Here is a 9746-nt window from a genome sequence, read left to right as displayed (position 1 = left end):
CCTTCATCTATCAACTTGTCTAAAATGACCATCCTAACAGCCAGTGCTCTGACACTATGTTTCACAAAACCTGGTTGTTCATAATTTCTTAAAATAATGAAAGGTCAGTGCAGAAGTTGCTGTCTGTGACTCGTAAAATTTCTTGCCATTTTTGTCATTCAGCGACCGCATGTAGATCATTGCAGCAGTTACTAAAAAAATGACCTGCCCTGCCACCAGCAAGAGGGTAGGTGGTCGACGGCTAGACATTCATTTGGTCAACATTGAGAAAGTTGACAACATTAAGTCAATAATTCAAGTGTCGGCAGTATTATTAGGTTCACAAATCACATGGTCGACAGTATTATTAGTCGACAATTCAAATGTAGATTACATGATTAGTGCTAGGGTTAGGGTTAGAGATATTATTGTCAAACTAAAAATACTGTTTACATTTCAATTAATGACTTAATAATACTGTCTACAGTTCAATTGTCGACACTTTATATTCTTCTGCGATTTTCTTCAACCCTTTGGGGAGGTCGTTCTGAAAAGATCATTAGAATATAGACTGTAAATAACTGTAAATGAATGTTAATGCTATAAATAGTTTTCTCTCACAATAGTAATGTAGGAACAAAAACAGCTCAAAATCACATGATTTTACCTATTTTTCACAACTTTAATTAAATTCAGATCCAAAACCAAAACCAAAAACACATGAAGATTTTTGGACAAAACCAAAACACAGAGATGGTTTTAGAGCCAAAACCAAAACACGGGAGTCAACGTACAGCTCTACTCAGTATAATAATGCAACAAAATGTCATATACACAAGAAAGAATCTTGTCTTGACAGTTGTTCAATTGTTAAATTTGAAAGTTGCATGTCCCACACAAAATGTAATTACATACAAACACAAATTAAATACAAACATCTGTTGCCTGCTACCTGTAGTAGCCCGAATGGAAATGTCAATTAAGTAATGCGAATAGATGGACACACCTTCATATAATACATAATATAATGCTAATGAATTAAGCTGTAGAGGTAAATACACAATCAGAAATGTCTAGATAGTGCTGCTGATAGTCATCATCATCACCATATTGTCTTGTTGAACCTGATCTCTTGCAACTGCAAGAGATACACCTCCTAAAATGCATATCTGCGGATGCTTTAACTTCTAACTGTGTTGCAGTTTTGTGAACACCCCATTACTGTACTCGGTCTTGGCTTTTATGTGCCGGCCCTACCCCACTCCACCTCTCCATAAGATGATGCAAATCTATATGAGATCTATATGAGGACACATGCGCAGGCATTTTTGGTGCAGATTCACAGTATGGTAATGTGTATCTTGTGAAAAAAATAGACAGTTGTCCACTTCTAAATAATCCCCAATTTGAATAAATATAAAATTATTGAAACTGACAATAATAAAGAAAATAACTGGACCCTTCATCTTTACTCTTCCCTGTCGGAGACTCCTCCTCCAGCAATACATATGCACATTTGAGAATTATAGGACCCATAACCATTTTGCAGGGTCATCGGGGGGGGGGGGGGTATTACAAAAATTGGTGGTCAGTGGAATGCAACAGGCAATCGAGATGCTGCCTGTTGCTGAAAGGGGTCCCACAATACTGTGTGCTCAGACAGGAAGTATTCACTTCACTTCCTGTCTGTTTAATCTGAGGAACGATGCAACAGAATGGCCACAGCACCTAAAGGTAAGTGAGGGGGCTGCACATAGAAAATAATGGGGAGGGGGTGCTGCACATACAAAACTATAGGGAAGGGGGCAGCATATACAAAGCTAGAGGGAGAGGGGTTGCATATACAAAACTATAGGGAGAAGGGCTGCACAAACAAAACTATAGGGAGGGGAGTCCATATACATAACTATAGGGAAGGGGGTTGCACATACAAAAATATAGGGAGGAGGGCTGCACATACAAAACTATAGGGAGGGGAGTCCATATACAAAACTATAGAGAGGAGGGCTGCACATACAAAACTATAGGGAGTAGAGTCCATATATAAAACTATAGGGAGGAGGAATGCACAAACAAAACTATAGGGAGGGGAGTCCATATACAAAACTATAGGGAGGGGGCTGCACATAGACAACTATACGGAGGGGGGGGCTGATATAATGTGTGAAGGAGAGGGGGGGACTGCTATAATGTGCAGAGGACAGGAAAGAGGGGCTGTCATAATGTGTGAGGAAAAGGAAGACTGCTATAATGTGTGAAGGACAGATAAGCAGCTGCCATAATGTGGGAGGGAATGGGGGGCTGCTATAATGTGTGAAGGACAGGGGGGACTGCTATAATGTATGAAGGACAGAGGGGGGGCTGCCATAATGTGTGAAGGAAAGGAGGGTGGCTGCTATAATGTATGAGGTCATGTTCTTTTATAATATAATATGTGTGTCTTAATAGTACATGGGTGGGAGGTAGACTTTTAATTTAATGGTGTTTAAGTGGGGGCTAATTATTTAATGGGTGCTATTTTATTTGTGGGGTGATGATGAGGCAATTTAATTTATTGGTGGGCTATTTAATTTAATAGTGGGACCTACTAAATTAATATGGGGTGACAGGACCTTTAATTTAATGCTGGTATGGATTGGGGCTATTAATTGAATGTATGGCTGAGTTTGGGAAGGAGGATTATTTACTAAATGTGAATATGGATAATTTAATGCCTGGGATGGTTGTGGGAAATGGTAATATTAGATGTAAATGCAATTCATTTTTTGCTGGGTCTGGTTGGAGGGAAATTGGTCTATGTATAAAATGTGTGCTCTATTAATTTAATGTCAGTGCTGGTTGAAGGGAAATAGATCTATTTATCAAATGTGAGTACTACTTTTTTAACATTTGGGCTAGAGCGAGGCCTAATTATTAAATGTGGGTGCTATTGATTTAATACTGTGGCTGGTTGGCGTTTTCTAAATTTCATGTACCCATTATTTGTTTCCAAATAGGGTCTCCAACATTTTAGCATCCAGACAAGCAGCAACTAATCTAAAGACACCAGCAGCCACAAGTGGTGAAAGTAACAAGAACAGTTATGAGAGAGCAGGACAGTCTGCCAACTGTCCTGAATCTGGTGGGGCAGTCCCAAATTTGGGTTACTGTCTTGCTTAGTCAGAATTTGGTCTGACTACAAGGACAGTTGGGAGGTATGTCCTGCTTCACACTGTACTGCTTGTGAAAATGTCTTAAGTGCCGTGGGCCCCTCAGAGCCTTATTCCAGCTCTCGTATTTCTTGCATTGATTTCATTGGCTGCCTTTTACCCTGCACTGGTCCCATTCTCAGATCACTTTGTTAAACATATGGCCAGCCCCTATTGCACTTACAATATCATTAATCCTGACTCTTTTGTATTTAGTATATCACCAGCAAACCATTGGAATAGCTCTCACCTTCACTTATGACCTTGTCTGCTAGCCCTCCCTGCACTGTTCAGTGAAGCCATCCCCAATCACTAGTCACATTTATTGCTCTTACACAATTGTTACATAAGAAGTGTTTTCTTACTGATGCTATTTCACCTTTGTGGTGATCACACCTGGACAGTCATTTATTTTAAGGATTATTTTTAATGCATTTTTGAAACACACAGTACACATATTTATATATTATAGAGAGAGATTTAACTGGTAGTTTGCATTTCATGTCGTCAAGTAAAGATGCAACAGTGCTGTTAGGTTCTTATATACTGCTCTGGCAGATTGATCAAATATGATTGTGCCAACATGTTTAGTAATAGTAAAACTTATTAAACAAGTCAGATATGTTTCTATGCAGGATATATTGGAAGGATGTGTTAGTAGGCAACTAAACAAGTTGGAGCACAGAGACATAAACCAGTCGTAAGATAATGCAAAAGGATTAAGGTAATTTTATAGCACAGGACTGGCAGTTTTTTCCCTGTATTGCTTTAAAGATGACCCACTGTGTCTTAAGTCATTACATCCATAGTTTCCTAAACGTTACTACAACCAAATTCCAGTAGTTCTAAATCCAGCCTACTTTTGTGTTGGCCTCACCTAAAGTTGACTTGGTCCCATCCACATGAAGCCACTTCAATAATTTTGTCCAGGGCCACTTTAAATTCCATATCCGCCCCTGTATGCAGTGTGTAGGTAGCAAACCAAACATTCTACATAGCTCCACAAGAGTAGCCCTTTTAATTTTATATTAGTTTCAGCCTTGATTGGCTGCTTTCCTTTACTTTCAGTTAATGCACTCTACTCCATTCTCTCCACTAAACGAAGAAGTCATATAGGCCCAGGTAAAATGTCAGGACAACAAGATGCCCTTCATTCATCATCTTACTATATTTTTTCTTATGTATGCAGGGTGCATTACATAAATCAATGGCCATTCTATATTACTTGTAGAATATACTTGTTTATTTAGTATAGATGGTCTATGGTAGTGATGGGTTTATGGAGCTCAGCAGTAGTGAGGAGGGAGGTCCAGCAAAAGTGGCCATGGTAAAAAGTTAAATCCACACATGCACCCTTATTGAGGGGAAGGGCATTCTGGATTATTTTTACCTGACTTCATTTTATATAACATATCTTTTATATGCATGTAAAATTATTTTTAGCCCACGGCCCATAACTTCCTGGTAATATAACCGTTCGCATAACATATCGTGCTGCAAATTTGTATTCATTGCAGTTCTTGTCAGGTTATTTAAATGCAATAATTTACAATTACTTGGGATACACGTGAAGGAATTATTTACTGAGTTATGCCCATATCCGCTGCCAGCAAATATTCTAATAAGTACAAACAAATTTCTATAAAATGAGATGCCAAATAGACTTATATGACAGACTGGATTTCATTAGTTTTCTACATGAACTGATTAAATTTCCAGCCCTATTTATTTCTTTTTTGGCTGAATTGATTGGGCATAATAAAGCCCTGCATTGTACAAATACATCACCAAGTTCACAGCATTTATAACCTGTATTCTAGATCATTTCGATGAGTTTATATTTGTTTATTAACTGATAAACAATTTTCTATATATATTATTTGCTAATTGATGACATTGAGGAGACATTTTTATTGTAGAAGAAAAGGTTCATTGCTGCTGTTATGAGTATTTAAATATACAAAGATGTTCGCAGTCAGTCATGTTGTCATTGGAGTCAAAGGCTTGGTTGTCTTAGTCTATATTAGAAAACAAGGGCCATGCGCCAAATAAAAAATGAAAAGCAAGTTTACTGGCCAAACACCAAGGTCAGACAGCCGGCATTTTCCCCAAAGAAATCATTCTTTGCAGTTTTTGGCCAACTTAAAAAAAATTAAAACAAACTGTAATTATAGAGAATGTTGAATATGTTGTTAAATTAATGGCAACCACAAAAAATATATGCTACATTGATGCAGCAGAGTGACTCTTTTATAAAACCAATAAGATTAGTTGTTAACTTGGGTAATTTAAGTTATCATTCTCACCCGAGTGTCTTCCTTTTATTTGAGATTGCTATACTGTTCCTAGAGGCCTAAGGGGTAGATTTACTACACTTTGAAAAAGTGGAGATGTTGCCTACAGCAATCAATCATTTTCTAGTTAATATTTATTGAGTACATATACTCCATAGACTCGAAAATAGTTATCAATTGCAATTGCCACTTCTATAGTTAATCGCCGCTTATGTTTACTCAATGTTCAAGAACTCCACTATGTCATGATCTGCATTCTGCAACTCCTGTCTTCCAGGAACGATGTCGGAACTTTTTGTATATATGTTTGTGTGCATATATATATATATATACAAGTTAACCCGTGCATGATACTCATGCATTCTAGTCAAATCAAGCTACTTAAGGTGTTAAAAAGGTTCTTGTCATGCATTTGGGCCATAGCCCAGGCCTCAACCACCAACCACTCCCCACTGTCACCCCCGGCAACCACCAACCACTCCCAACTGTCACTTCTCCTTCAAGAAATATATATATATATTTTTTAAATCTTTATAAACACTTTTAACAATTAACAAATTAAATTAACAAATTAAAAACATCTTAGTATACCAAATTTCAGCCCTTTCTGAATTTTTGTTTCCACACACACTAAGAATTTAGTAGGTCAGTGTATAACTCCGACCAGCAGGTGGCGCTGCAGCTTGGTTTTATTTTTTCCACACACAGACAGACTAACACATGCCACTAGCCATTTATATTATATTTATATATATATATATATATATATATATATATATATGCATATATATATATATATATATATGTGTGTGTGTGTGTGTGTGTGTGTACATCCTGCCTGTAGTACCACTGTTCCACCAAAGGGGCCACTGTGGCACTCAGGCTGGTGTCTTACCTGCCAGAACTGCTTTGTTACTCCAGGATGATTAACACCTGTCCTTGGCCTACAAATGCCTGCTTTTCCCAACAGTCTTGGGCAGATTGCCTGTTGTCATTACCTGTCTTGCTGTTTCTGTGTGCTGTCCTGATTGATCTTCTGGAATTGACCTCTGTTCGTCTGTAACGCCCCCTGCGGGGAAAAGACAGGGACAGACGCAACACAAAAGAACTCACCTTGAAAACGATGGTCACCTCCAGTCCGCTTCCGATTTCCCAGCTGCGATCCAATCCCACAGATCCGCAGCCGCAGTCACCTCCAATCACGTCCCTCTAAGATAGAGGCAGAGATTACGGCCGTGCCTACCAGGTAAGGGCTGTCCGAGACTACGGCAAAGGACAAGGACACGGTCAGTCCAAGCTCCTTGCCGCCTCCTCACTTTGTTCTTGCCAAGACGCGGGGGACTACAGGCACTGAAGGCCAAGACTAATCCGAGGACTAATCCCGCCTCAAGTGCCTCACACACCTGCCGGTGAGGGCCTAACCGAAAGGGGGAATCGAGCGTGATACTCACCGGGACACTCCCACTTCCGATCCGGTTCTCCTGCACCTTCCCGACTCCTGCGGATGACAAGAACACACAGCCTCCCTCTACGCTCCCCGTGAACTAAGATGGCACCCACAAAACTGGACTAACTACAATGGCGACCCGACCCTAACAACGTTCTAATGGTCGGCAACGCAACTAAGTCAAACACTAGGACTAACTAAATGTGGTGCACTAACGGAACTACTAGTTACACGCTACGGGGAACACCAGCCGGTGTTCACAGCCTAAACCGGAGGGCGGTTCCTAACCCCCTCACCCAGGTCGTACCAAGAAGCTGCCTTCTTGCTATGGAGTCACACACAGGCCCTAAGTACGGGTTCTTTAAGCCCGGCTGAGGCTCAGTAAAACAGCACACTAACCCGCGGGCCGACTGCCGCACGGAACAGCCGATCGAACTGAACCGCCCGACTGCCTGTACTCGGGTATCTCACACGTGTCCCTACGTCCGGAACCACAGGTCCACCTGCACGGAACCGGCCTTGAGGACCCTTGATCAGAACCACGGCCGCCCCTGGAACTGCCTCAAGGTGTGCTGTACTGCCACCAACTCACTCAGCCACCCCCCTCTGGGTACCAGTGTGACCCCGGGGACCTAAGGGACAGGAAAACTACGCGTGTTCTCCCCTGACTATGTGTATGCTGGTACTTACACTTGTCCCCCACAGCACGGGTTAACACAGGAAAACCACAGGAAACAAGAGCCTACCTTTAATGGGGGCCTGACGTCTTGCCCCTGGACACAGTTAGAAAGCACACCAAAATACTGTAATGTAAACTACACTCGCCACACAGACAGAATAAATAGATACAGTACCTTGCCCGCTACTTACCCGAACACACCGCTGCTAGCCAACCAGCAGGTTGCTACAGCACCACAGGAGCCTACGCTCGACCGTACCTCCTAACCACGTGTGCTCACCTCACACAGGACCGCGCCTACACTCACAAGGCTCTCACGCCTCTACCTCACACCACCAGGGCCTTATGCCCTACACACCATGGGTCTCTGCCCAGCTACACACAGAGCCTTCTGCTCTGACTAATGGGCCTCAGCCCCCTCTCTAACTCAGGGCTCTGAGCCCACTCACTAGGGCCTTGTGCCCTACTACCTAGGGGTCCTAGCCCCTGCCTGAGGCCTGTGGCCTTCCTAACTAACCGAGGGCCTTGTGCCCTTAATAGCAGATGGGCTACCAGCCCCTAACCAGGCCCTCTGGCCTTCCTATGGCCTCTAGGCCACTAACTACCTAAGGGCCTTGTGCCCTTGTACCTCTGGGGCTCAGAGTCCCCCTCGCTATCTAACAGGGGCTTGTCCCCTTTTATATCAATATACTAATGGCCTACTGGCCCACTACCTTCGTTGGGGCCTAGTGCCCAGGTCCCTGGGCCTTGTGCCCCTAGTTTAGCGTGCCACGGGCCTTGTGCCCGACTGTGCCCACGGGCCTAGTGCCCGACGTTATTGTTGAGTCTACTTACCTGCTCTGCGCGGGATACTCAACTTGACACGCCGTCTTCTGTTTCTTTCTTCTCCGGGTCTTCCAGACCCTCCAGCCGGCGGCGCCTCTTCTCCTCTTCGGCGCTGTTGAAGGCTGCTTGGCGGGGGCGCTCTCAGCCCTGACATGGGCTCCCCGCCGACGATCTCCGCTCCGGCGGCTTGCTTGAAGTCTTCTGGCGGCAGGGTAGCTCACGGCCCTTACAAGGGCCCCCTGCTGCCGCTGCTGCTGCCTCAGTTGCTGGACGTCTGGACGAGACGTCCTCTCTCTTCCCCGCCGACGGACTTCTGCCAAAATGGCGCCACCCGGCGACTTATATAGACGCCGGCGTGACGTCATTTGCCGGCGCGAGCGCTGATTGGCTCGCGTCGGCGCCAATCTTTTGAATGGCCGGGCGCGAGCCGCGATTGGCTCGCGCATCCGGCCGCTGATTGGCCAGCGGGGAAAGATGAGCCCTGATTGGCTCATCCTTCCCCCGCGCACAGGACCTGCAAGAAAGAAGTTATACTCACCGCCGCTGGATCGATGGACGGGTAAGTTCTTCTTCTCTTCTTTCTTCCTGCTGGGCACCATCGGGGACCTCTTCAGCCCCTCCAGGGGCACAGCGCTGCCGGATATCTTCGCCCTCTTCACGGGCACCGGCTCTGGCATCTTCTGTCCCTCCACATTCCCTCCGTTTTTGCACCTCTGCGTGTGACCCCTGACTCGGCTTGTCTGTGACTCTGTACCTGCTTTCAGCTCTCCAGTGTTTCTGCATTATCCTGTTGCAGAGTATCATAAACAATACCTGTTTTCTGCTTTCCAGCTTTAGAGAGGGCTAACCTGTTGCAGAATGTTACCAGCAGTCTTCACTACCTCGTGGTAAAGTCTTACAGATCATTGCATCCTGTGTGCATTGCTCCGCAGACCATTCCACCTTGTGTGTTATCTCCACTACTTTGTGGTAAAGTCCTGCAGACCATCACATTCAGCATCTGTTGTTTACTGAGTTCTTGTGCTAGTACTGCCATTCCCTACCGTACTGCATCTTGAAACCTGTGTAACCAGTGTTTAATAAAAAAAACACTTTGTTAACTACTCTCTCTCTGTGATTTCATGTTGGGAATCCTGACACATTATACATTTAAAGGTTTACTTTTTATTATTTTAATTTGTTGCAAATCTTTCACTTTACTTTTCACAATGGACTGTTAAAGAAACATTTTTTGGCAGATTCACTTTTAACATTACAACAGCTTGGTTGGTATACATAACTATTATCTTCTGCTCCTGATTAATTCTCTATCCCAAAAAAAGTCATATGGCTTT

At 43.4% G+C, this 9746-nt stretch overlaps 1 long non-coding RNA gene across 1 annotated transcript; it reads left to right on the top strand.

Moving 5' to 3' along the window:
- Positions 1-1663: 1663 nt before the first annotated feature.
- On the top strand, positions 1664-9512 carry LOC142105725 (uncharacterized). Its single transcript, XR_012679718.1, has 2 exons — positions 1664-1713; positions 9244-9512. It is a non-coding gene; the product is annotated as an uncharacterized LOC142105725 (long non-coding RNA).
- The last annotated feature ends 234 nt before the right edge of the window (positions 9513-9746 follow it).

The sequence above is a fragment of the Mixophyes fleayi genome, chromosome 1 (genome assembly GCF_038048845.1).
Source record: "Mixophyes fleayi isolate aMixFle1 chromosome 1, aMixFle1.hap1, whole genome shotgun sequence".
Lineage (NCBI taxonomy): Eukaryota > Metazoa > Chordata > Amphibia > Anura > Limnodynastidae > Mixophyes > Mixophyes fleayi.
Note: the sequence above shows the minus strand (reverse complement) of the source record. Positions and strands in the feature narration are given on the sequence as shown.